Source organism: Rutidosis leptorrhynchoides, chromosome 2 (assembly GCF_046630445.1).
Source record: "Rutidosis leptorrhynchoides isolate AG116_Rl617_1_P2 chromosome 2, CSIRO_AGI_Rlap_v1, whole genome shotgun sequence".
In the NCBI taxonomy this organism is placed as follows: domain Eukaryota; kingdom Viridiplantae; phylum Streptophyta; class Magnoliopsida; order Asterales; family Asteraceae; genus Rutidosis; species Rutidosis leptorrhynchoides.
In genome coordinates, this window is record NC_092334.1 from 62,250,927 (window position 1) to 62,278,248 (window position 27,322).

A 27,322-nucleotide genomic window follows, 5' to 3' on the forward strand; every position below is an offset into this window, starting at 1 on the left:
ATCTGAAACACTTACCGGCGAACCTATCCAAAAACACCATTTTCAGCCTCATTTCCAGAGTAGCGCGACACGATTATATTTTATCCACAATTCTAAATCTTATTCATTCGCTCGTTCTGACCGACAATCATCCCGGAATAATAGAAGAAGTCAACGAACTTCGCGCTCGAGTAATCAATTTAGAGAATATGGTGCAAAATTTACCAGCTTCAGCAACATCACCGGCACCAACAGTACCATCAATAACAGCACCAGTACCATCAACAATCCATGCCTCAACATTTCATTCTGTACCTTGAGTATAATCATCGTTCTACGTATCGTTCTACATCAATTATCTTCGTTCTTTATGGCGATTATGTAATCTTTAATGTTTTAGAGATTATGTATTCTAGTTCTAACGGTAAATCAAATGAGATTAATACTATATTAATTCATTAAATCTATGATTACATCTGAAGAAAATATATATGTAAGTATATTTTTATAAAGATTGTAATTAAAAATTCTTTCGTAGAAACTGTTAATGGTGAAAATATTTTAACGGGTAGGTAATACCCAAGGAATATTTAAATTTCACATTAATAAGTTACACTGTACATTCTTCGAAATCTGATTCAACGGTCATTTACTATCCTACTTACATCCACCGATATACGTATCTGTTCACCGCAGAATAACCATTTTCATTCAATTTCATATTTGGATTTTGACGTATCAGAATCCAACAAGTGGTATAATGAAGAAAACATTGGACAAAAATAAAATTTGTTAGAAATAAACAAATTAACCATGAGAAAATTTTGTTAAGAATCCACACTAACAAAATCCTAGCTAACTGTTCCTAGCTAACTGTTAATTTCTTATTACATTTTATTATCGTAATTTATTTATCGCATTTTATTTATCGCAATTTTAATTCTCGCAATTTTATTTATCGTCATTTAATTTCTGTTATTTATTTTACACACTTTAAATATCGGGACACGTATACAAGGTTTTGACATATCATATCGACGCATCTATATATATTATTTGGAATAACCATAGACACTCTATATGCAGTAATGCTGGAGTTAGCTATACAGGGTTGAGGTTGATTCTACAATAATATATATAGTTTGAGTTGTGATCGAGTCTGAGAAATGTACACGGGTCACGGTACGTATTAATTAATTCTAATATTATATATTAAATTATATATGAATTATTGGACTGTTAACTGTGGACTATCGACTGTGGACTAATGACATTGGACAATTAAAATGAATTAAAATATTGATTATAATATATGAAACTAAACATTTCTTCAAGTTTGCCACCTGATTTCATCTTAAACCTCATTTGTATCTCAACGATTACAATCTGCGTTCAAACCTTTCATGATTCTTGAATACACCTCAATCGATAGGATGAACCAACCGCACTTCATCTACGAAAGAAAAGGTTGATACATATAGTTATGCACCTGAAAAACTCTCGGAAACTGAGTAAACGTTTAACACGTAGCTGTGCTAATTCCTTTAGTGTTATTATTACCCAAAATAACTTTGCAGTTCTTTTTTAAAGTAGCAAATTTTGTCACAAATCCAGCAAGTCAACTTCGACTTTTCGTTCAAAAAAACCTTATTACCACCTTGATATATATGCGTACTCATTTATTGTTACCAGAGAACCTTTTATATTCCACCATACTACCATCTACGTTTAATCATCTAAAAACACAATTCTCCTAAAAACACCTCGGATTGATAACCGACGATTCAGATATGTCTGCATTAAATGCAGACGAAACAGTAAAATTGTAGATGGCCTAAATGGCCAAGAGTTTGATGATAAAGAATGGAGTGTTGGGAACACTCGATAGAAAATTTGGTACTGAAAAACGGATTGAGCTAACCATGAAGGAGACTAAGGACAAATACAAGGACCAAACCCTATATTTAAAGAATCCAGGTAATTCTGGATCCGATGAAATCTTTAGAGAATATCATGCTCCGAAGTCATGTTAAAATCTTGCGAAAAATCTTTTTTCATCAACTTTCGAACTTAGAAATTCCAAAATATCATCATAAATATCTTCGATATTTCTGAAGATATTTTCATAAATATTCTCGTCCGAAATTATATACCTCTTCGTGCTATCTGTATTCCATTATATTGGAAACTTCTGTAAAACCTAAGCATAAATTATGAATGAATTCTGAAGAAGTGTTAAGAATTAGAGCATGAGTTAGTATAATATAATGATGCTTGGCCAACGTGATTATATTACAGTAAGTCATGCTGGAAGTTCTATTAGAGCATGATGACTCACAGATCATAACTTCATCATGTGCCATGTTACATAACTCTTTCATTCTAGTTAACTCCTGAACATATCAAGAAAATGTATTCTTGATGGCTATATCTTCCGTGATATTGATAAATTTGAAAATCAAATCGTGCTATCACGTTCCTTCCTGCATAGAACATTATAATCATTCGAAATTCTATATCTATAAATTCTGAACCATTATTCGCTTGACTTGAAGTCGGGAAGAGAAAACAAAAGCATAGAGCTTCGAAATATAAGGGAGAATATAAAGCCCGATAACAACACATAAATTACAAACCGTGTATATCAATGTTTATCGCAACATAAAGACAAGGGAGAATTAAAAACAATATAACCCCAAGGGCGAAATAGAAGAAAGCAGATTCCTCTGGTGGTAGATGAAAAAGGAGGAAGACAGAAGTGATTGTCAGAAGAAGGACAAGGATCAGTACCGGATTAAACATTTTTACAACATTTAGAAGTATGGATTAAGGAAGAAAGTATAGGAATGGTGAAAATAATGGAACGGAAGAAGTTCATTTATAGTGGAAATACCAGCCAAAGCAATCGAGACAGAAGATCGCATTTAATTAAAGAGATCTTAATTTTCATAAATCCAGAAGAATCAAATCTTTTAGATTTTGAAGATTTTCTTTATATCCCATGAACTCCGAAAATCAACCATGACTATGTCACTGGTTTAAACAAACCTGCATTTACTCATTTCACTATTTTGTGATAACTTCCCTCGTACGCTTCGAGTAATCGAATTGTCTTATTCATATTATCCAACAGTGATAAATCTCTATCTATGAACTCATATTTGTCATGAAAACATATTTAGTGTTAGCCATGACCACCTCACTCAAATTTTGGGATGAAATTTCTTTAACGGGTAGGTACTGTGATGACCCAAAAATTTTTGACCAAATTTAAACTTAATTTTTATTGAATTTCGACACGATAAGCAAAGTCTGTAATATTGAAATCTCTAAAACTTTGAACTATGTTCATGTATACATTTGACCTTTAACTAATTCCGACGATTCACGAACATTAGTTTACGATTAGATAAGCATATATATATATATATATATACGTATAACAAATTACAAAAACAATTACAAAGTATTAATCGATATACTATGAGATAATTGTATCAATACATGATTAATATATTTAAACTACTTGATATTTAAAACATAATTATATATACAGCAGTTTGAATATGTATATAATTTCTATACATAATTAGTATTATATGTACATTGTTAAATTGTATAAATAATAAATATATATAATGTATATGAAATATTACATAATTAATATATGTAATTACAAGATAGAATATAATATTACTTTCATTATTAATAATGATATTAGTATTATTAATAGATTAATTTAATATATAGTGTATATATATATATATATCTATTACTATTTAATATTAATAATAATGAAACTAATAATAATATATATATATATATATATATATATATATGAGATTTGATATGTATAAACTATTATATCAATATTATTATTATTACTATTATTTGTATTATTAATATTATTATATGAATTGTGATTTATACAAGTATTGTCATAATATTATTATTATCATGACTAATTCTATTATTATTATTATTATTATTATTATTATTATTATTATTATTATTATTATTATTATTATTATTATTATTACTTTCATTATTATTAATATTAAATAGTAATAGATATTTAATTAATGGTAGTAGGTTCTTTATATGATTAATATATATATATATATATATATATATATATATATATATATATATATATATATATATATATATATATAAATGTATAAATAATTAATATATATAATGTATATGAAATATTACATAATTAATATATGTAATTACAAGATAGAATATAATATTACTTTCATTATTAATAATGATATTAGTATTATTAATAGATTAATTTAATATATAGTATATATATATATGTATATATATATATATATATATATATATATATATATATATATATATATATATATATATATGAGATTTGATATGTATAAACTATTATATCAATATTATTATTATTACTATTATTTGTATTATTAATATTATTATATAAATTGTGATTTATACAAGTATTGTCATAATATTATTATTATCATGATTAATTCTATTATTATTATTATTATTATTATTATTATTATTATTATTATTATTATTATTATTATTATTATTATTATTATTATTATTATTATTATTATTATTATTATTATTATTATTATTATTATTATTATTATTATTATTATTATTAGTTTCATTATTATTAATATTAAATAGTAATAGATATTTAATTAATGGTAGTAGGTTCTTTATATGATTAATATATATATATATATATATATATATATATATATATATATATATATATATATATATATATAATCAATATATAATTATATAAATACAAGTATACAGATGTAAATATATATACATAATATATATATTATATATATAAATACACAAATACTTATTTATACATATAAATATAAAGATAAATATGTAATCTATTTAACACCTCAATCCACGAATCTTCTCCTGTCTATGATCTTGTAAAAAAATTCGGAAACAAACAGATACACCCAAAAGTTCTGGTTATCAATCGACATCCAACTGTCCTTTTATTTTTTTTATCTGATTTTCGTGTCCTTCTACTTCTGAGTACAGATTCTTTGTCGACTATGTTTACTAAATAACAAGAGTTTAGACTATTTCAATGATTCATCATTGTCGATTATCTAGTGATATTAACCAATACTAAACAGAAATCAAAAGGTAAGAACAAGAAACCAACCCGTTCTCTGTTCTTGAGTGAAAGTACCAACAATCTGATTTCATAACAGAATAAGAAAATTATAAATGCAAGATTGTTAAGGATTATCTAATTATAATGTCTGTAAGTTTTCTTATCTCAATTTAATCTCTTGATTACGAATTTTGGAAGTCAAATTTCTAAATCAAAAAGTCAACAATCTGTTCTTCATTTAATTCGAATACATTCCTGAGTTTATGAAGAAATTGATGTTTGAGATAGTTTTTAAGAAAGATTTACAATTGTTTTCATGTTTTGAGTACTAGCTAAAATGTTCTCGTAATCAAAATCATAATTTTTTTTTTTAAAACTAGCGACGGCAGCAGCAAGCCTGGGTTCTTCATCTTCTAATTTTTTATTTATTTATTTTCGCTTTCAAAATTAATTCAAGATAGATATAAGTTGGTTATAAACTGTCTAAAAATCCTAAAAAGCCGTTTAGTTGATTAATCGAATGTGGGTTTGACCCTTTGGTCGTTTGGGTCTGTGGAAGAGAAGAAGATGAAACAGAAAACAAAATCGGTTAAAATAAATAACTGTGAGGTTGTAATTCATAAAGGAACAAATGTCTAATGGTTAAGGTGTTGTCGGCTGTGCGAGAGGTTACGGGTTCGAACACGGTATGGAGAAATTCTTTTTACAGCAGCTTTTGGTATTAAGCTTTTATTTCTATTTCTATTTCTATTTCTATTTCTATTATTATTATTTTTATAATAATAATAATTATTATTATTATTATTATTATTATTATTATTATTAATAATTATTATTAATGTTATTACCATGATTATTATTATTGTTATTGATATTATTTTTATTATTAGTATTATAACGTTTATTGGTATTATTATCATAATTATAAGTCTTAAAACCATTTTTATTATTATTAACATTACTAATGTATTTATTATTATAAATTTTGTCATGCAAGTATTAGTTATCATCATTATTATTATTAGTAACATAAGTAGTATAAATATTATCATTATTATTATTAACATAATCATTAGTACTATTATTATTAAACTTATTATTATTATTATCATTCTTATAAAATTTATATTTTGTTATCACTAAAACTATCAATATTATCATAAAAAGATACTTTTATATAAAAATACATTACGTTATACTTTTATTACTAAAAAGATATTAGCTAAGCTATATAAATTAATATATAAACCTTAATATATAGTTTTTATTATTAATCACAAGTAATAATTATATAAAACATATAAACTAAATATATTAAAATTATCTAAATAACATATAGTATAACAAGTATACTATTACTAACAAATATATATATATATATATATATATATATATATATATATATATATATATATATATATATATATATATATATATATATAATTGATCAATTACGATTACGTGTATTAATATATCCACAAATGGTATAGGTTCGTGAATCCGAGATCAACCCTACAATTGTTTAATGTCGTCATATGTATTTTTACTACAAAATACAATACTGTGAGTTTCATTTGCTCTCTTTTTAAATGCTTTTGCAATATATATTTTTGGGACTGAGAATACATGCGCTTTTATAAATGTTTTATGAAATAGACACAAGTAATCGAAACTACATTATATGGTTGAACGATCGAAGCCGAATATGCCCCTTTTTACTTGGTAACCTAAGAATTAGTAAACCAGTCTACTAATTGACGCGAATCCTAAAGATATATCTATCGGGCCCAACAAGCCCCATTCTGGAATTTGGAATGCTTTAGTACTTCGAAATTATCATGTCCGATGGGTGTCCCGGAATGATGGGGATATTCTATATGCATCTTGTTAATGTCGGTTACCAGGTGTTCAATCCATATGAATGATTATTTTTTGTCTCTATGCATGGGACGTATATTTATGAGAAATGAAAATGAAAATCTTGTGGTCTATTAAAATTATGGAAATGATTATTTATGTTAAACTAATGAACTCACCAACCTTTTGGTTGACACTTTAAAGCATGTTTATTCTCAGGTATGAAAGAAATCTTCCGCTGTGCATTTGCTCATATTAGAGATATTACTTGGAGTCATTCTTGACATATTTCAAAAGACGTTGCATTCGAGTCGTCGAGTTCATCAAGATTATCATTAAGTCAATTATAGTTAGATATATTATGAAATGGTATGCATGCCGTCAACTTTCGATGTAATGAAAGATTGTCTTTTCAAAAACGAATGCAATGTTTGTAAAATGTATCATATAGAGGTCAAGTACCTCGCGATGTAATCAACTGTTGTGAATCTTTATAATCGATATGGACTTTGTCTGGATGGATTAGGACGGGTTATGAAAGCTCGGCTCGGCTTGTTTACAGCCCTAGATGCTGGACAGGCTGGCCATGCGATCGCATGGCCAGGAGGAACAAATATCATGCGATCGCATGACCCCATAAACTTGACCAAGTCCTATAAAAGGCAACGAATTCGTCCGAATGAATTACATCTTCATACCTTCATATATTTCTTTCTCTCTTATGTAATATATATTTATATTATAATTTTAATTTTAGTTAATTTTAATAATAAAGTTATGGTTTAGTTGGGTTATTGTATGAAATGTTTTACGGGTTTTAATGTCAGAACTCTGTCCGTGTAACGCTACGCGATAAATAATCACTGTAAGCTATGTTCTTCCTTTTTAAATTAATGTCTCGTAACTAAGTTATTATTATGCTTATTTAAGCCGAAGTAATCGTGATGTTAGACTAAATATTAAAGACGGGGTTATTGGATTTTGTACCATAATTAGGGTTTGGAGAAAAGACCGACACTTGTGAACATTGGACTATTGACTATTAAAAAGGTGGGGGGTATTGTCTAATTGAATGATAACTCATTGGAACCTGTCAAACCTATCTTCAAATTAGTTAATCTAATAATTATTAAATTGATTACGAATGTCCTATTTAGTGACGTTTATACGACATCGTTTACAATCATTTAATTAATCAATTAGATTGGGTAATTGATTATTCATCATGGCCAGGTGATTAAATTAATGTATCATGGACTAATTAAATCAGGGGTGGATTACATACAAGGATAATTGGTGTAATTGTTAACAAGGTATTAAAACTTTGGATTACACGCAGTCGATAACCTGGTGTAATTATTAACAAAGTATTAAAACCTTGTTACAGTTCGAATCCCTAATTAGTTGAAATATTTGACTTCGGGAATAAGGTTAATTTGACGACCATTTTATAATTATGACCGATGGACTATTATGGGCAAAACCCAGATAGGTATCAAATAAACCAGGACAAAGGACAATTAACTCAGAGAAATAAATTAAAATCAAAACGTCAAACATCATGATTACGGAAGTTTAAATAAGCATAATTCTTTTATTGTATTTCTCATCGTACTTTTAATTATTATCATTTAATTTATCGCAATTTTATTTTACGCATTTTAATTATCGTCATTTATCTTTACGGTTAAAATTAAAAATCTATAATCTGGTCGTTAAACGGTAAAACCCCCCGTTTATAATATTTCTACTTATATATAATTATATATATTTTGTATAAATATAATTGTTAAAAATATAGTACGTAATCAACCAGCTCCCTGTGGAACGAACCGGACTTACTAAAAACTACACTACTCTACGATTAGGTACACTGCCTATAATGTTGTAGCAAGGTTTAGGTATATTCCATCCGTAAATTAATAAAACTTGTGTAATATTTCGTCATTTTTCGTAGTAAACAATAATAGTATTTCGTACACCTCCACTGCACACATCAAGTTTTTGGAGCCGCTGCCGGAGACTCGGTGAAAAACGCTTTATTATAACTATATTTTTGTAAAAATATATTATTTATTATTTTGTAAAAATATTTTGTATTAATCAAAAGTTATTATAAAAAAATTATAAAAAGAAAATATATATATATATATATATATATATATATATATATATTTAAGATTTTATATATAATATTAACAAGTACTTTTATTTTTAGATTTTAAAATATAAGTTTATTTTAAATTTATATAAATATTTTGTAATAAATTAGAAAATTAAAATCTTAAAAATAAATAAAATAGAAAACGGGCCAAGTACTATAGCAGCCCAAACATTCGGCCTGGTATTCGAGGCCATGCGTTCGCATGGACAGAAGCCTTGAACTCCGTGCGATCACATGGAGTGACTTGACAGGTCTGAATCATTCGTCTGACAGTTTAGGGTTTATATAATAATTATAATTAATTAATTTAATTAGGGTTTATTAGTTTAATATTTAGTTTTAATATATAATTTGTTATTTTAAGTTTAAATATTATTATTAAATATATAGATTAATACTTTTATATAATATAAAAACAATATTTTTATAAAATTTGTATTTTTATCATTTTATTTTATATTTTGTATCTTTTTATCGTTTATTCGTAGTCTTTAATATTTGTCGTTCGTAATATTAATTTCGTAGTTATAGATTTGCCGTAGATTTTTAGCTTTTAAGACTTTGCCATAAAATCCCTTAAGTGCATTTTCTTTAGATTAAGATTTAGGCGCTTTAGAATTTTGCGACGCAGTTTTTAGATTTTAGTGCCTAATTAAGTTATTGCCATTTTGAATATAGTATTCCTTTTAAGCCTTAATACCTTTAGGCGCAACTTTTTGGATTTAGTTTTTAGACTTTTAAGTTTCGACCTTTTTCTTTCTTATTTTTATTTTTCGACGTTTTTCAACGCATTTCTTTTTCTTTTTCATTTCTACGCTCTAGGTTTTAGGACATAGATTTTTATTTCAAAATTTCGACGGAAAATTATTTTAAGCGGTTAAATTGATAGACATCCAAATTTTCTGGTTCGTAGTAATAGTTAGATTTGTTAGTGGTGAGTTGTGGATTTCCGATTTAAAGGGTCCTGGCTACCTGCTGCATCTATTGGCTATTCGAAACGTGGACAAAATCAGAAAAGTCTATTAATTTGATAACTTATATAATATTTATTTTTATAACTAATAGGATATTCAGTAAATGCACCGAGCGAAATGTTCACCATCTTTCATACGTTCACCACCTGTAACCAGATCAAGACATCTAGCCAATATTGTCGACGTTGATTTTTCTTTAGAATCATCATCTAGTCGAACAAGTACTTCAATTCAAATTTCCGATAATCCATTTTTTGAAACCGACTTCACAATTGAGAACCCAGAGGATATACAAGGACAATTCTAAGATCCTGAACCACTAATCATTCCTCCTGAACCACCAACCGTTAAATTAGAATCCTCTAGTGATTCGTATTCAACAAATTCAATTATGGAAGTAACGGAACCTCAAAGTATGGATGACCGAATGAGAGCCACACGCACTGGCTAAGGTCACGCCATTATTCGGCCAGATGTTAATGCGCCAGATTATGAAATCAAAGGACAAATCCTACACATGGTAACTAATCAATGACAATATAGTGGTACGCCAAAAGAAGATCCAAACGAACATCTTCGAACATTTAATAGGATCTGTACTCTATTAAAAATCAGAGAAGTTGAGGATGAACAAATCTATCTCATGTTGTTTCCCTGGACTTTAAAGGGAGAAGCCAAAGATTGGTTAGAATTGTTACCTGAAGGAGCGATTGACACATGGGATGTTTTAGTTGAGAAATTTCTTAAAAGATTCTTTCCGGCATCTAAAGCCATGAGACTTCAAGGAGAAATTGATACGTTCGCGCAAAAGCCAAATGAAACTCTATATGAGGCGTGGACAAGATTCGGAAAATTGTTGAGAGGATGTCCTCAACACGGTTTAGACACTTATCAAATAGTACAAATATTCTACCAAGGTGTCAATGATGCTACACGAAAAGACATCGACACAGTAGCTGGTGGTTCCATTATGAAGAAAACCGCAACCGAAGCTGACAAAATCATTGATAACACAGCCTCTCACTCGCATGAGTGGCACCAGGAAAAATATATTTTTCGTTCATCTAAAGTGGCTAGAGCCGATTCTAGCCATAACTTTGATTCTATTTCCGCAAAAATAGATGCTTTCGAGAGACGTATGGAAAAGATGACTAAAGATATTCACGCAATACGAATCAGTTGTGAGCAATGCGGTGGACCACACTTAACGAAAGATTGCCACATTGAGCAAATGATGGAACAACGTGAGAATGTTTCCTACATGAACCAAAGGCCGGGAAATAATTATCAAAATAATTATCAACCGCCAAGGCCAAACTTCAATCGAAATCAAAACATTCTTTACAATCTAAATGGACCCAACAATAACTCGTACAACCAACAAGGTCCGAATAACCAACCAACTCAAAACAACACTTTCAATTAACAAAGACCTGGCTTATATAAACCACCACAACAAACCGAAGAGAAAAAGCCAAATCTGGAAGAAATGATAGCAAAGCTAATGGAATCTCAAACACAATTTATTACATCTCAAACCCAAACAAATGAGAGGTTTGATCAGTCATTTAGAACTCAACAAGCTTCCATTCTAAATCTAGAAAAACACGTAGGTACTCTTGCTAGCATGATGAGTGAGAGGAAACAAGGAAAGCTACTGAGTAATACTGAAGTAAATCCTCGGAATGAAAATGTTAATACGGTGTCAACAAATTCTGAAAAACCAGCATCAGAAGATGGGAAGGTTTTAGATGTGAGTAACAATGAAGAAGTTACAACACCACCACCACCCGAGTATGTAAAGCCAGTGGTGACACCATGCAGACCACCCATCCCGTTTCCAAGAAAAGGAGTTGAGTATGAGCAAGTGATAGGTAATAAAGTTTGTGATACCTTTGAAAAGAAGAAGAAGAATAAGAAAGTGCAAGAAACAAAAACCGTAAAAATAAACCCGATAAAGGCAGTTCCACCGAAACTTTCACCCAGGTTGGGTGATCCGGGTGAATTTATTGTTCCTTGTCTACTTAGTAATTGTGTCATGTATGATGCACTAGCAGATTTAGGTGCAAATGTGAGTGTTATGCCTCTTTCATTATATAAGAGATTAGGAGTAGATGAGTTAAGTCCAACGGAAATGAATGTTCAACTCCTTGATCAAACCATTAAGCACCCAGTTGGAATTGCTGACAACCTACCCGTTCAAGTGGGTAATTTAACATTTCTAGTCGAATTTGTTGTCATTGACATAGAAGAGGACTCAAACATTCCTCTAATTTTAGGTCGACCATTCTTAGCGTCCACCGGGGCGTTATTTGATGTAAGAGAAGGTAGAATGACACTTAGTGATGGTGACAAATCGATCACCTTTATGATTCGAAAGTCTAAATCTCCACCAACCAAAACCGTTAAACCAATAAAAACGATCGATAAGAACCATATTGTTTTACCAACTCCAACGGTAGTGCTTAGAAATAATAAAATGCCTAAGTGTGGGGAAGATGAAGCAACACCTAATGATGACCTGATAACAAAGAACCCCGTTGTTGATACGAAATTAAATGACCCCGTTATTAATAGTTCAATGAAGAAACTTTTTAAACGGATTCGCGATGCTAGAACCAAGGGGAACTTTAAGTTATGTAACCGGTTAGTATCCAATCTATCGCCTAAAGAAAAGGCGAAACTAGTTGAATTTGTGGATATTACACAGGAATCCGACCAATGGCTTAAAGCAAAAGTCACAGATATGCAAGTTGATTATGGTCCAAAAGAAATTGATGATGAAGTTAATCACAATTTTGACACCACAGCTACCTAAGTGTGGGGAGATTCAAATGTTCTAAAAAGAAAATATTGTCTAGAGTTAGTTGTTCTGTTCTCGTGTAGTTCCGAGAATGGAATCTGATTGGTCTTTTCCACTAGCAGACACTAAAGAACTAGTTTTCTCCCCCCATTCTGATTTTTTTGTTTTGTAGGTTTTGTATGAAATTAATACGTTTTTTAAATTTAAGTTTTATATGAATTTAAAAAAAAAATTACGTTATTTCATTAAGTTTAAAAAAATGATTTCTAAAATTCATCATAAGTTAAAGACTAGGTCATGGAACCGAAATTGCTTTACCCAAGGATGGGGCGAAATTTTTTGTTAACATTATTTTAATATTATTGATCTAAAGTATGCCAAAAATATTATATGAACGTGGGGTTATATACCAAACTTCAAAAATATGTATATATATATTTTTATTTTATGTTATGTACAAAACAGGGTAAAACAACGCACTTTCAAAGACTGGCATTAAGTTCAGCAAAAGCTATTAATTTTGACGACAAGACGCAAACTATCAAATGTGATATAACAACTGCAGGAATGAGCAAATGATGTGCACCATTTATCATTCGAACAAACAATATGATTGCAAACTCGGTATTTTTAATCATTTTTCTACGCTAATCGCCCTCATGAATTTAAATTTTCAATGATTTCTTGCAAATGAGGGCATTGCAAGATCTTAAGTGTGGGAAGGGATTATATTCTTTCAGGTTTTAAACATTTGACTTATACACTTGGTTTAATAGCCACCGTTAAATTTTACTAGTAAAGCAGTAGTTGTATTAGAATCTAGTGCTCTCTAATAATAAAGAACAGCTCTAGTCTTATATACTGACTATCCACTTCTAGTAAAAAATTTAAATTTTTTTAAATAAATGAATTCAAAATCATGTTTATACATATTTATGAACGATAAAACTAGGTGATAATACCAAAATTATTGTTACCTCGGAAAGAACATAAATTGAGAAACAACCCAAAACGTTTGAATTCATTTAAAATAGAATAATTGAGAATAAAAAGGCAAAGAAAAGAATAAATAAAAGCTAAGTGTGGGAAGAAATTATCAAGTTCTTTAAAACATATATCACATATTTTGTACAAGATTATTGCAGGTACTTTTGCTTTGGACTAAACTAATCAGTTTTACCCGATTTATTGTAATATATTTGAAAGAAAGATGGATCTACACGATGAATCAATTTCATCATTAAAAGGAAGTAAAGTCTTCCAAAAAAGACACACGCTTCTTGATTTAGGTCAGGAGGTTGTCGTCCAGACCAGCTGTAGGTTAACGAAAAACCTAGAAAAGTCATCTCTAAAATCAGCCGGAAATCCACGGACCTAAGCATCAAACAGGGTCGCCATGTGGTCAGACTTATCCTAACTATGAGAGGATTTGTCTCGTAAAAAATGGGGAGGGCGCCATGCAAATTAGCTTGATAAGACTAATGAATCAGACCCCCAGAAAGGATAATCTCCTTAAAGATCAAAAATCAGCTTTTAAGCCTGATATTACTCAATCCTTGAGATTGACCTTAAAGATTGAGAATTACAAACTCATGAAATTCGATGATATCTAAACTCGAGCTTGAACGAGCAAATATTTTGATCAAATTAAAACCGATTTGTTTTCTGAAAACCTATTTTTAATGCGTTCATTACCATTGAACGTAAAATCCTAAGAATTCACCGGAATTCATTAGGTCACCTGAACCAAATCGGGTGTCAACCGTATGAACGGTGATTGCATAGCATGGTCAAAGACAAGACCTTGTGCCAGACCAAAAAATTATAGGGTGATCTTTACTATTTCTCCTACAAAGGATAGTAATTGCATCCGACACGTTGGGACCATGAACATATACATGTCATTAGACATTGCCTTAACAGTTGCTTGTTCATTGCTTTCCTTTACAACCGGATGGTAGTTTACCGAAAGGTAACACACGGAGCAAGTAAACAGGATATGTTGCTTTCCTAATACAAGGTTAGAAAGTGGGTGACACAAAACTGAAATTTTTGAGCTAAAATTTTAAAATATGAAACCCACAAAACCCACAAAAATATTTTGCAAACACCGGTGAAGGGTTATTCCGGAAAAATTGTCTAGGGTAAAATCTAGCTTAAATTTTCAAAAGATCAAATGTTTTCATAAAGATCCAATTTACTAAAGGATCTAAATTTTCATAGTCATGTGGGACTGTAAACCACAATGTTACTATCATTGTTTATACTGCTGTATCAAAATCACTGATGTATAAAGTGTGAGAATAAAAAAAGTGATTCGAGTGAAGTGTGATTTAATTTCAAGTTCTGTATTGGTTGAGGACAAGCAACGTTCAAGTGTGGGGATATTTGATAGTGCTCCAAATGAACATATATTTAGTCGCAATATCATCCCAATATGCAAAGTTTTTAGTTGTAATTATTCTATTTTTAAGTTGTAATCATTTAAATAAATAAATGTGAAGACGAAGCACGAAGATTAAAGAATTGAAGAAAAAGTGGCACTAAAGCTTGAAAAGTGCCACTAAAGCCATAGTGCACTCAAAAGTGCCACTAAAAGTGAGTTAAAGTCCAAGATATTAAAGCGTACGAGAAGACGTTCGAAAATCCGGAACCGAGACATAAACCGAGCATCAACGCGCGAGTTAGATGGAGCTAAAATTACAAGTCAACTATGCACAAGAATATAATATAATATATATATAATTATATAAAATTATATATATTATATTATATATTAAAATAAAACGTCGGCAAGCTAGTGTACAAAACTGATGGCTGCTGGACAGGCTGGCCATGCGATCGCATGGTCAGGAGGAACAGAATTCATCCGAATGAATTACATCTTCATACTTTCATATATTTCTTTCTCTCTTATGTAATATATATTTATATTATAATTTTAATTTTAGTTAATTTTAATAATAAAGTTATGGTTTAGTTGGGTTATTGTAAGAAATTTTTTACGGGTTTTAAAGTCGGAACTCTGTCCGTGTAACGCTACGCGATAAATAATCACTGTAAGCTATGTTCTTCCTTTTTAAATTAATGTCTCGTAACTAAGTTATTATTATGCTTATTTAAGCCGAAGTAATCGTGATGTTAGACTAAATATTAAAGACGGGGTTATTGGATTTTGTACCATAATTAGGGTTTGGACAAAAGATCGACACTTGTGAACATTGGACTATTGACGATTAAAAAGGTGGGGGGTATTGTCTAATTGAATGACAACTCATTGGAACCTGCCGAACCTATCTTCAAATTAGTTAATCTAATAATTATTAAATTGATTACGAATGTCCTATTTAGTGACGTTTATACGACATCGTTTACAATCATTTAATTAATCAATTAGATTGGGTAATTGATTATTCGTTATGGCCAAGTGAATAAATTAATGTATCATGCACTAATTAAAACAGGGGTGGATTACATACAAGGATAATTGGTGTAATTGTTAACAAAGTATTAAAACCTTGGATTACATGCAGTCGATAACCTGGTGTAATTATTAACAAAGTATTAAAACCTTGTTACAGTTCGAATCCCTAATTAGTTGAAATATTTGACTTCGGGAATAAGGTTAATTTAACGAGCATTTTATAATTATGACCGATGGACTATTATGGGCAAAACCCAGATAGGTATCAAATAAACCAGGACAAAGGACAATTAACCCAGAGAAATAAATTAAAATCAAAACGTCAAATATCATGATTACGGAAATTTAAATAAGCATAATTCTTTTATTGTATTTCTCATCGTACTTTTAATTATTGTCATTTAATTTATCGCAATTTTATTTTACGCATTTTAATTATCATCATTTATCTTTACGCTTAAAATTAAAAATCGACAAACCGGTCGTTAAACGGTAAAACCCCCCTTTTATAATATTACTACTTATATATAATTATATATAGTTTGTATAAATATAGTTGTTAAAAATATAGTACGTAATCAACCAGCTCCCTGTGGAACGAACCGGACTTACTAAAAACGACACTACTCTACGATTAGGTACACTGCCTATAGTGTTGTAGCAAGGTTTAGGTATATTCCATCCGTAAATTAATAAAACTTGTGTAATATTTCGTCGTATTTTATAGTAAACAATAATAGTATTTCGTACACCTCCGCTGCACACATCAGAGGATGTTGAGTTCACGGCGAAAGTTGAGGCCATCTTTAAACGTCAAAAAGTGGAGTTTCTCGAAGACGTTAAGAAGATATTTCTTGATACGATTGACGAGCAACTAGTCAATGTGGTTAAGGAACAAGTTAAGCTTGTTCTATAATAAGATAATGTGGGAAGACGGGACTTTTTCTACAAGAATTTCAAGGATTCTCAACCTCCCACCTTTGATGGTGAACGAGACCCTCTTAAGAGTGCCCGTTAGATCTCCGATATGGAGGGAGCTTTCCGTACTTGTGAATTCCCCCTCGATAAGAAGACAAGGTACGGGTGTAGTATGTTGCGGGGCGATGCTAAATTATGGTGGGACGCGAAGATCCAACTTTATGGTGAAGAACAATGTATGGATTTCACTTGGGAAGAGTTCAAGGTGGAGGTTTTCAACGAGTACTGAACTTCGGCCAAACTTACTAGACTTAAGGACGAGTTGCGTGCCTTGAGGCAAGGGTCGATGGATTTGAACACTCTCAAATTTGTTTTCTTGTCAAAGACCTAATTTTGCCCGGAGTACGTCGGGAATGATAAAATGTTGAAGGAAGATTTCTATCGAATCTTGAACGACAACTATCAAGATAAGATTAGTGTAAACATGGTGAAAAGTTTTGATGAGTTGTTTGATATGGCCAAAGGTTTTGAGTCGCTCGCTTTGAGAAAGAGTGGCTTTACTTTTGGCAAGAGGAAGTTTGAAGCTACTTGTCATTCGAACAAGAAAAGTAAGGGTGCGAGTGAGAGTGTTGGTAGTGTGAAGAAGGGTACGTCCGGGGGTTTTGGACCCAAATGTTATAATTGTGGGCGACAAGGACACATGGCTCGCGATTGCACTAAGCCATCTTCTTCAACCAAACTCACTTGTTATAATTGTGGCAAGGAAGGACACCGAAGGCCGGAGTGTCCCGATTTGAACACCGATCATGTTAAGAAGTTAAAGAAGGCGGCGGGTACGGCTCGGGGATGAAATTATTTAATGACCCATGATGAGGCCAAGCAATCAAACGAAGTTGTCTCAGGTACTTTCATGGTTAACTCTAATCCGACAAGAATCCTATTTGATAGCGGTGCTAATTTATTGTTTGTGTCTCCGAGATTTGTGTCTAAGCTTGATAAACCACTAGCTAAGTTAAGTCATCCGGTAGAAGTTGAAATAGCGGATGGTAAGACGGTGCGAGGGGTTGATGTTTGTATTGATTGTGAAATTGTGTTTGGTTCCGAAACATTTAAAATTGATCTTATCCCGATGACCTTGGGTGAATTCGATATTGTCGTTGGTATGGATTGGCTCGATCGTCATAGAGCCGATATTGCATGCCATGAAAAATCTATTCATGTGAAGACCCCAAGTGGGGGAGAGTTAATTATTCATGGCGAGAGATGGAAAAGACTTGTGCCATTATGCACGGGCACGTCGTTTTCTTGTTAGTGGTGGCATGGCTTTTCTTGCCCATGTAGTTGATACTCGTAAAGAGCCACCATTCATTCGTGAAATTCCGGTGGTTAGTAAATTTGAAGACGTTTTTTCGGATGAATTGCCGGGTGTTCCGGCGAAAAGACAAGTTGAATTTTGCATTGAGTTGGTTCCGGGTGCTACTCTCATTGCTAAAACTCCTTATCGTTTAGCGCCAACGGAAATGCAAGAATTGTTAAATCAAACCCAAGAATTACTTGAAAAAGGTTTTATTCGACTGAGTGCTTCTCCATGGGGTGCTCCGGTTTTATTCGTGAAGAAGAAGGATGGTAGTATGCCGATGTGTATTGATTATCGTGAGTGGAACAAGGTGACAATCAAGAATCGTTATCCATTGCCTCGAATTGACGATTTGTTTGATCAACTCCAAGGCGCGACTTAATTTTCTAAAATCGACTTACGGTCCGGCTATTACCAAATGCGGGTCCGTGAGGAAGATATTTTGAAAATGACCTTTTAACGCGTTACGGGCATTATGAGTTTGTAGTTATGCCTTTTGGTCTTACGAATGCACCGGCGGTATTCACGGATCTTATGAACTGAGTGTGCCAACCTATGTTAGACAAGTCGGTGATTGTATTCATTGACGACATACTTGTCTATTCGAAGAGTATGAAGGAACATGAACATCATTTACGTGGTGTGTTGAAGACGTTGCGGAAGGAGAAGTTGTATGCAAAATTCTCCAAATGTGAATTTTGGCTAAGGGAAGTTCAATTCCTTGGCCATATTGTGAACAAGGATGGTATTCAAGTAGATCCGGGGAAGATTGAGATGATAAAGAGTTGGGGACGACTGACTACGCCTACAAAAATCCGAAGTTTCCTCGGATTGGCCGGTTATTATCGTCGGTTTATCGAAGACTTTTCTAAAATCGCTTCTCCTTTGACGAAGTTGACGAGGAAGAACGCGAGATTTAATTGGGAGAACGAGCAAGAAATTGCTTTTCAATTATTAAAAGAGAAGTTATGTCAAGCTCCGGTATTAGTGTTGCCGGAAGGGGTAGAAGACATGACGGTTTATTGTGATGCATCTTTAAATGGGCTCGGGTGTGTTCTAATGCAAAGAGGTAAAGTCATCTCTTACGCCTCTCGACAATTAAAGGAACACAAAACGAGATATCTGACTCATGATCTTGAGTTGGCGGCGGTTGTTCATGCGTTGAAAATTTGGCGCCGTTACTTGTATGGTGTCAAGTGTACGATTTATTCGGATCACAAGAGCTTAAAACATCTTTTTGATCAACGAGATTTGAATTATCGTCAACGTAGATGGATGGATGTGGTGAAAGACTATGATTGTGAAATACTTTATCATCCGGGTAAGGCGAATGTGGTCGCGGATACGTTAAGTCGGAAGAGTCAACATCCGGCAATACGAGTAGGATCGTTACGCATGATTATTACTAACGATTTTCTTGTAAAGCTTGGTGAGATTCAAATTGAAGCTTTTGTTAACAATAAGCATGAGGAACGAATCGTGGGGCAAACGGAGTCTATTACCCTAGGCCCGCATGGTTTGTTGTCCTTTCAAGGAAGAGTGTGGGTGCCTAAAATGGGGGATAATCGACGAGTGCTACTTGATGAAGCGCATAAGTCAAAGTATTCCGTTCATCCGGGGGCGACAAAAATGTATCTTGATTTAAGGAAGGAGTATTGGTGGCCGGGCATGAAACGTGATGTTGTTAAGTATGTTGAACAATGCGTCACGTGTTTGTAAGTTAAAGCCGAACACCAAAAGCCGTATGGTATGTTACAACCGTTAGAAATCCCGAAATGGAAATGGGAGCACATTACCGTGGATTTCATTACAAAGTTACCAAAGACAGCGAAAACCCAATTTAATTCGATTTGGGTGATAGTTGATCGACTGACGAAAAGTGCCTTGTTTCTTCCCATTCGGGAAGCGATATCGTCGGAGACTTTGGCTAAATTATTTATCAAGGATGTGAAGACCCGTCCTAATCCATCTGGACGAATACATTACATTTGGTTACATCGCGGGGTACTTGACCTCTATATGATAAATTTTACAAACATTGCATTCGTTTTTAAAAGACAAACTTTCATTTCATCGAAAGTTGATGGCATGCCTACCATTTCATAATATATCCAACTATAATTGACTTAATAATAATCTTGATGAACTCAACAACTCGAATGCAACGTCTTTTGAAATATGTCATGAATGACTCCAAGTAATATCTCTAAAATGAGCAAATGCACAGCAGAAGATTTCTTTCAAACCTGAGAATAAACATGCTTTCAAGTGTCAACCAAAAGGTTGGTGAGTCCATTAGTTTATCATAAACAATCATTTCCATTAATTTAATAGACCACAAGATTTTCATTTCATTTCTCATAAATATCATGCATCTGCATAAAAATTATTCGTATGGATTGAACATCTGGTAACCGCATTAACAAGATGCATATAAGAATATCCCCATCATTCCGGGACATCCTTCGGACATGATATAAAAACTCAAAGTACTAAAACATCCGCTACAACGGATGGGGTTTGTTGGGCCCAATAGATCTATCTTTAGGATTCGCGTCAATTAGTAGACTGGTTTACTAATTCTTAGGTTACAAAACAAAAAGGGACATATTCGGCTTCGATCATTCAACCATAGAATGTAGTTTCAATTACTTGTATCTATTTCGTCAAACATTTATAAAAGTGCATGTATTCTCAGTCCCAAAAATATATATTGCAAAAGCATTTAAAAAGGGAGTAATGAAACTCACGATACGATATTTTATAGTAAAAATATATTCATACGACGGAACTGAACAATGCAGGGTTGGCCTCGGATTCACGAACCTATATCATTATATATATATATATATATATATATATATATATATATATATATATATATATATATATATATATATATATATATATATATATTAACACATATAATTAACATGTAATAATAATCAAACCCGTTGGTATATATTAATTTATTACTTATTTAAAATAGTAATGTAATATTTATATAGTTATCATATATGTATTTGATATATTTTTATATAAATAACTTTTGGTTTGTTAAGGAAAAAATGATTTTAATAATACTAAAACAGTGTTGATAATAATAATAATTAGGTTTAATAATGACTATATTAATTTTTGATAATAATACTAGTTATTTTATTTGTAGTAGTAATAATAATAATAATAATGATAATAATAATATATTGAAAATAATGATACTCATAATAATGATTATACTAGTAATAAAAATAATGATAATAATAATATTAATAATAATAATAATAATAATAATAATAATAATAAACATAATAATAATTATTAATAATAATGATATAAATAAAAATTAAGAGTGTATACCCTTAAAAGCTTTTCCTAAAAAGAAATGCCCTGGACCGAGCTCGAACCCGTGACCTCTCGCTCACCTGACAACTCCTTAAACCAATGCACCATTTCTGTTTTTCTGTTTAATACCCTAAACTAAATCCATATAAGCCATAATTTGTTCTGGCCCAACAGGATAATCCCATATGGCAAACCCATTAAATCGTAACGGCCCAACTAGCTAGATTTCGGCCCAACCACAAATAATTGACTTCGACCCAAGTACAAAAAGAATCCTAGCCTTGTTATTACGGCCCAATGTAGAAACAGAATATGATTTCATGCGATTACATCTGTTAGTGGTATATCTATGAGTGGGGTTCGCAGAACATCAAACACGTCGCTATCTTCTTTCTAATTCATCATCTTCTTCCTAATCCTATACCATCGTGACATCACCTCGTCCTTCACCATTTTTCTTCTCCTTCATCATAATCTAACAGAAGCACATAAAATTATGATTTTATCATCGTTGTTATTTGCAGTAACAGAAAGCAGGACTACAGCAACAACAATGGTACTTTTCATCATCGTCCTCATTAATCATCATCACCATTTTCGTTTTGCAGTTACATCATCATCATTCTTTATTATTTCGTTCAGTTACAGCTAATTTAACGAGACAGAAAAAGAAATAGAAAGCTAAGCAGTAGCTGCAATTAGTGGCGTCTGTTTTGGTGTTTCGCGATGGTGGATTGTGATGGTGGTTTGGGCTGCATAAAGACAGAAGAGGAAATAGCAGCAATCTTTATTCAATCATGGTGTTTGAAAGACAATTATAAAGCGTAACGGTAGTAGATTCACAAAGGTTGCAGGTGGGTTTCGAGCAGTGACAAGGTTTCAATTAGTGGCCATTTGGGGTTGGTTCTCGGACTGAAACAGAAACATACAATAGACGTTTAATTGTTTGGCGGTTGAGATTAAAGTGGTGATCGGTGGTGGTGTTTAAAGGTGGTGTGGGTGGCTTATGATAGTGGTGGTTATGGGTTTCTTAACAACACCGAAGAGAGAGTGATAGATGAGTGAGAGAGGAAAGAAAAAAGAAAAATGACGGTTTAGGCTGTGTTAACAAGAAACGGAAATGACATGGTGGTGGTGTGAGAGTTAAATGAATGTGGTGACTCGATGATATTCTAGTAGTGATGGTTATGGTGAAGGTGTTAGTTTGAACCGTTGATGATGGTTTAAGTAAGTACTTACAAAAACAAGGTTGTTGTTTCTAAATTTTAGCACCATAATCTTTCGTTGGTTGTTGAGATGAGATGATTGCAGGGCACATACCACAAGCTACATGTAGTTACAATTTGTGGCATTTGAACCAGGAACTTGGCACATGAGTATCAACATTAATGCAGCAAGTACAAGTATACAACTTGTTTTGATGGAACTCTTCACATTGGTTTGTAAGGAATATAACTAAAGAGTGGTATGTGATTTTATAAATCATGCATATAACGTGTATGAATATATAACTATATTTTGTGAGTACAAACAACAACACAATGAACAATTACTAATAATTATCAACTGTTTCAAATAGTAAATTGAATAGTATTCGATGTAATTAGCAGCCTTCTTGTCCTAACTCTACCGACAGTTTTCACGGACTGTGTATCGTGCGAAACCAGTGGCGGATAAAAGTGTTCAGAAAAATCTCATATTTTTAAATTAACTATATTTATTTATTTTGGTCATTATGGTATAAAATTCGATCATTAATTCATTAAATAAAATTTACATCAACTGTCCCTCTCATTTATGGGTAAAATATAAAAAGTGTTAAAACTTAACAAATAGTTCCTAAATACATTTTTAATAAGCCTAAATTTTATAGAACTCATTTTCGTATCACCGTTTATTTTAAAATTATATAAGTTTGAATTTACCTTGCTTAATATCAATCTAAACATTAAACGAGTATTACAATCATTTAATATTTATTTTTAATATACTTTATTTATATATAGAGATATATTTTAAATAATAATTATTATAATATCCTATTTTTATTTTATTAAATTTTTAATAACAACAACATATAATACTTCAAATTATATTTTGAATTATTATTTATATATACATACACACATATCTATTTACAATTAATTGTTCGTGAATCGTCGAGAGCAGTCGAAGGTCAATTGAATATATGAACACCATTCCAAAATTTTCTAGACTCCACATTACATAATTTGCTTATCGTATTGAAATCATATAAAGATTAAGTTTAAATTTGGTCGAAAATTTCCGGGTCGTCACAAAGGAGGTGATATCGAGACACGGAGTTCCTATATCTATTATTTCGGATCGAGATACTCGTTTCACATCTCGGTTTTGAGAAAAGTTTCATGAAGTTATGGGTACACAATTGAAATTGAGCACGGCGTACCATCCTCAAACGGATGGTCAAACCGAACGTACGAATCAAACATTGGAGGATATGTTACGGGCGTGTATTATCGATTTCGGTGGTAGTTGGGATGAGCACTTACCATTGGTGGAATTCTCGTATAATAATAGTTATCATACTAGTATTGGGATGCTACCTTACGAGATGCTTTATGGGCGTAGGTGTCGAACCCCGATTTGTTGGGGTGAAGTGGGTCAAAGAGAAATCGGGAGTACCGATTTGGTTCTAGAGACGAATAGTAAGATTGATATGATTCGGGCTCATTTGAAAAAGGCTCAAGATAGGCAAAAGGTGTATGCTGACAAACGAAGGCGACCGATTGAATTTCAAGAAGGTGACATGGTGATGCTTAAAGTTTTGCCATGGAAAGGTGTCATTCGATTTTGAAAACGGGGAAAGTTAGCTCGTCGAGTTATTGGGTCATTTAAAATTTTAACTCGTGTTAGTGAAGTTGCGTATCGTTTGGAATTACCCGAAGAGCTTGCGGGGATCCATAATACATTTCATGTTTCCCATCTCCGTAAGTGTCTTGCGGATGATTCTTCATGGATGCCATTAGACAAAATTGAACTAAACAACAAGTTAGAGTATGCTGAGGAGCCGGTTGCTATACTCGATGAAAAAGTGAAAACGTTGAGAAATAAGGAGGTGAGAACTTTTAAAGTTCAATGGCGTCATAGTATAGGTTCCGAGTTTACTTGGGAGCCCGAAAAGTTTGTTTTGGTCTATCTTCCTGCTTGTAATGCGGCTTCGATTGCGAGGACGCAATCCGGTTCAAGTGGGGGAGAGTTGTAAGATTCTGTTTTCTCAGGTGTTTGGGACGCCGTCCAAATCTATGGGACGCCGGCCAATTGTAAAGGGCTGGACGCCGTCCAGTTGAACTGGCAGGCCAGCTGTGTTCTTTTAGATATTAAATGAGGGTAGTTTGGTCTTTTTACTTGTTGGACGAATCTAAGGCCACAAGATCAGTTCCAGGAGCCTCATTCACTCAACTTTCAACTACCTCCTCCTTCCACTTCAATTCTAGAGAGAGAGAGAGAGAGAGTGAGTGATTCTTGTGTAAGAAAACTCAAATCGAGGAAGAAGAAGTTGATTTCGGGCCAAAGCGTGTGTGTTAAAGTTGTTCATCTAATCACTAGCTTCGTTGTGATTGTGGTGGTATGCTCTAACCTTGATTTCCTTATTTTAATTTATTTAAGGGATAGGGTTTGGGTTAGTGATGAACACAAAACCCATATTTGGTGATTTTGGGTGTTCTTGGGTAAGATTGGGTCATGAGGAACCAAGGATGACTAACCTAGGGTTTTGGAAATGTTAAAGGGACTTATGAGTCATAATTGGTTAGTTAATTACTAGCACACCTAGTTATTAATCAAATGGGTGTTAATTGGGTTAGTGGATGACCCGAAATGGGTGTGTGACTTTAAAATGGTTAAATGGGTAATAATTGACCTAGTTGGGAAAGATGGGTATGAAATACCCTAATGGTGTATTAGTTATTGTTGTTGGACCTTAGTCACTAGCTTTTAGTGATATGAGATGGTCTTGACTTTAAATGAACGGTTTTGGTGAAAATGGGGCATTAATGCATTTAAGTCATTAAATGCACATGAGAGAATTGTTGGTGATAAGTCCAACTAGTTTGTGTGTTGATTGGGTACTTATTGTATTAGGTACTTTGCCTTGAAGCTTGCGGAGGTATAAAACATTCATCGAAGGCGTTAAGGTGAGTGGAATAATTATGCATGTATGTATATAGTGTATTTATTTGTGTGCTATGGTACGAACCACGGAGCCGGTAGTGCCATAGTATGTGCGAGTGTGCTATGATGTGAACTACAGAGCCGGTAGCATCATGGTACGTGTGTTGTAGTGTGAACCACGGAGCCGGTAGCACTATAGCACGAGTCGTTAAAGTGTGAACCACGGAGCCGGTAACACTATAAAAGAGTCACGGAGCCGGTAGCATCAAAGTGTGAACCATGGAGCCGGTAGCACTATAAAATGAGGTGTGAACCACGGAGCCGGTAGCACCGAAGTGTGAACCACAGAGCAGGTAGCACTATAAAAAGGTATGACTCAAATGCGTAGTGACGTGAACCACGGAGCCGGTAGCGTCATAGCATTGCGTATGGTGTGAACCACAGAGTCGGTAGCACCATGACGCGTTTATGGTTAACCATATAGTTGTGTATGTGTTGTTGTGTAGCATAATATATTATTTCGGTGAATATGCTATTGATTATGCTAGTTGTAGTATTTGGAGGTTATTAGCTTATACTCAGAGTTTGTATGCTAATTGTTATATACTAGCGATATTACGGTGTGTGTAAGTGTATGCAAGTTGGTATGTTATATATGTATGTGTATAATTATTGCATTCACTAAGCTTTAGCTTACCCTCTCGTTGTTTACCTTTTTAGGCTCCGGCGTGGACAAGGGCAAAGGTATTCATTTGGAATAGTAGTGGCTCTCGGGGATTTTAGCTTTTGGAAGTTCAGCCAAGATTTGGAATTTAACCCCAAACACCATGCTCTAGTGTCTTTTGGAATTTAAACTCTTATAGTCGAACTTGTATGTTTGTACGAAACACCTAAAATGGCCGATGTGGGCCCGATGTTGTAAAACTTGGTTTTATGGTGGAAAATTCTTAGTTTTAATTATGTTAACATGTTGTGAAAAGGGTTTCGTTTAAAAGTGTCGGGAAGCGGGTTTTCCGCTCGAGTAAGTTGGACATCTAAGTTAGAATCTGGCAGTTCATTTGGACGCCGTCCAGATCTTCTGGACGCCGTCCAAGCCTTCTGTGACGACCCGGAAATTTCCGAACAAATTTAAACTTTATCTTTATATCATTCCGACACGATAAGCAAAGTCTGTAATATTGAAACCTCAAAAACTTTGAACTG

At 32.5% G+C, this 27,322-nt stretch overlaps 1 protein-coding gene across 1 annotated transcript in view; it reads right to left on the reverse strand.

Moving 5' to 3' along the window:
• Nucleotides 1–22,908, reverse strand: part of LOC139890931 (phosphatidylinositol 3,4,5-trisphosphate 3-phosphatase and protein-tyrosine-phosphatase PTEN2A-like) — a 40,795-nt gene extending 17,887 nt beyond the window's left edge. Inside the window, exon 1 of the mRNA XM_071873862.1 lies at nt 22,899–22,908. The gene's annotated coding sequence lies outside the window, so the exon portion shown is untranslated. The remainder of the gene's footprint in view (nt 1–22,898) is intronic.
• Between the last annotated feature and the right edge of the window lie 4,414 nt (nt 22,909–27,322).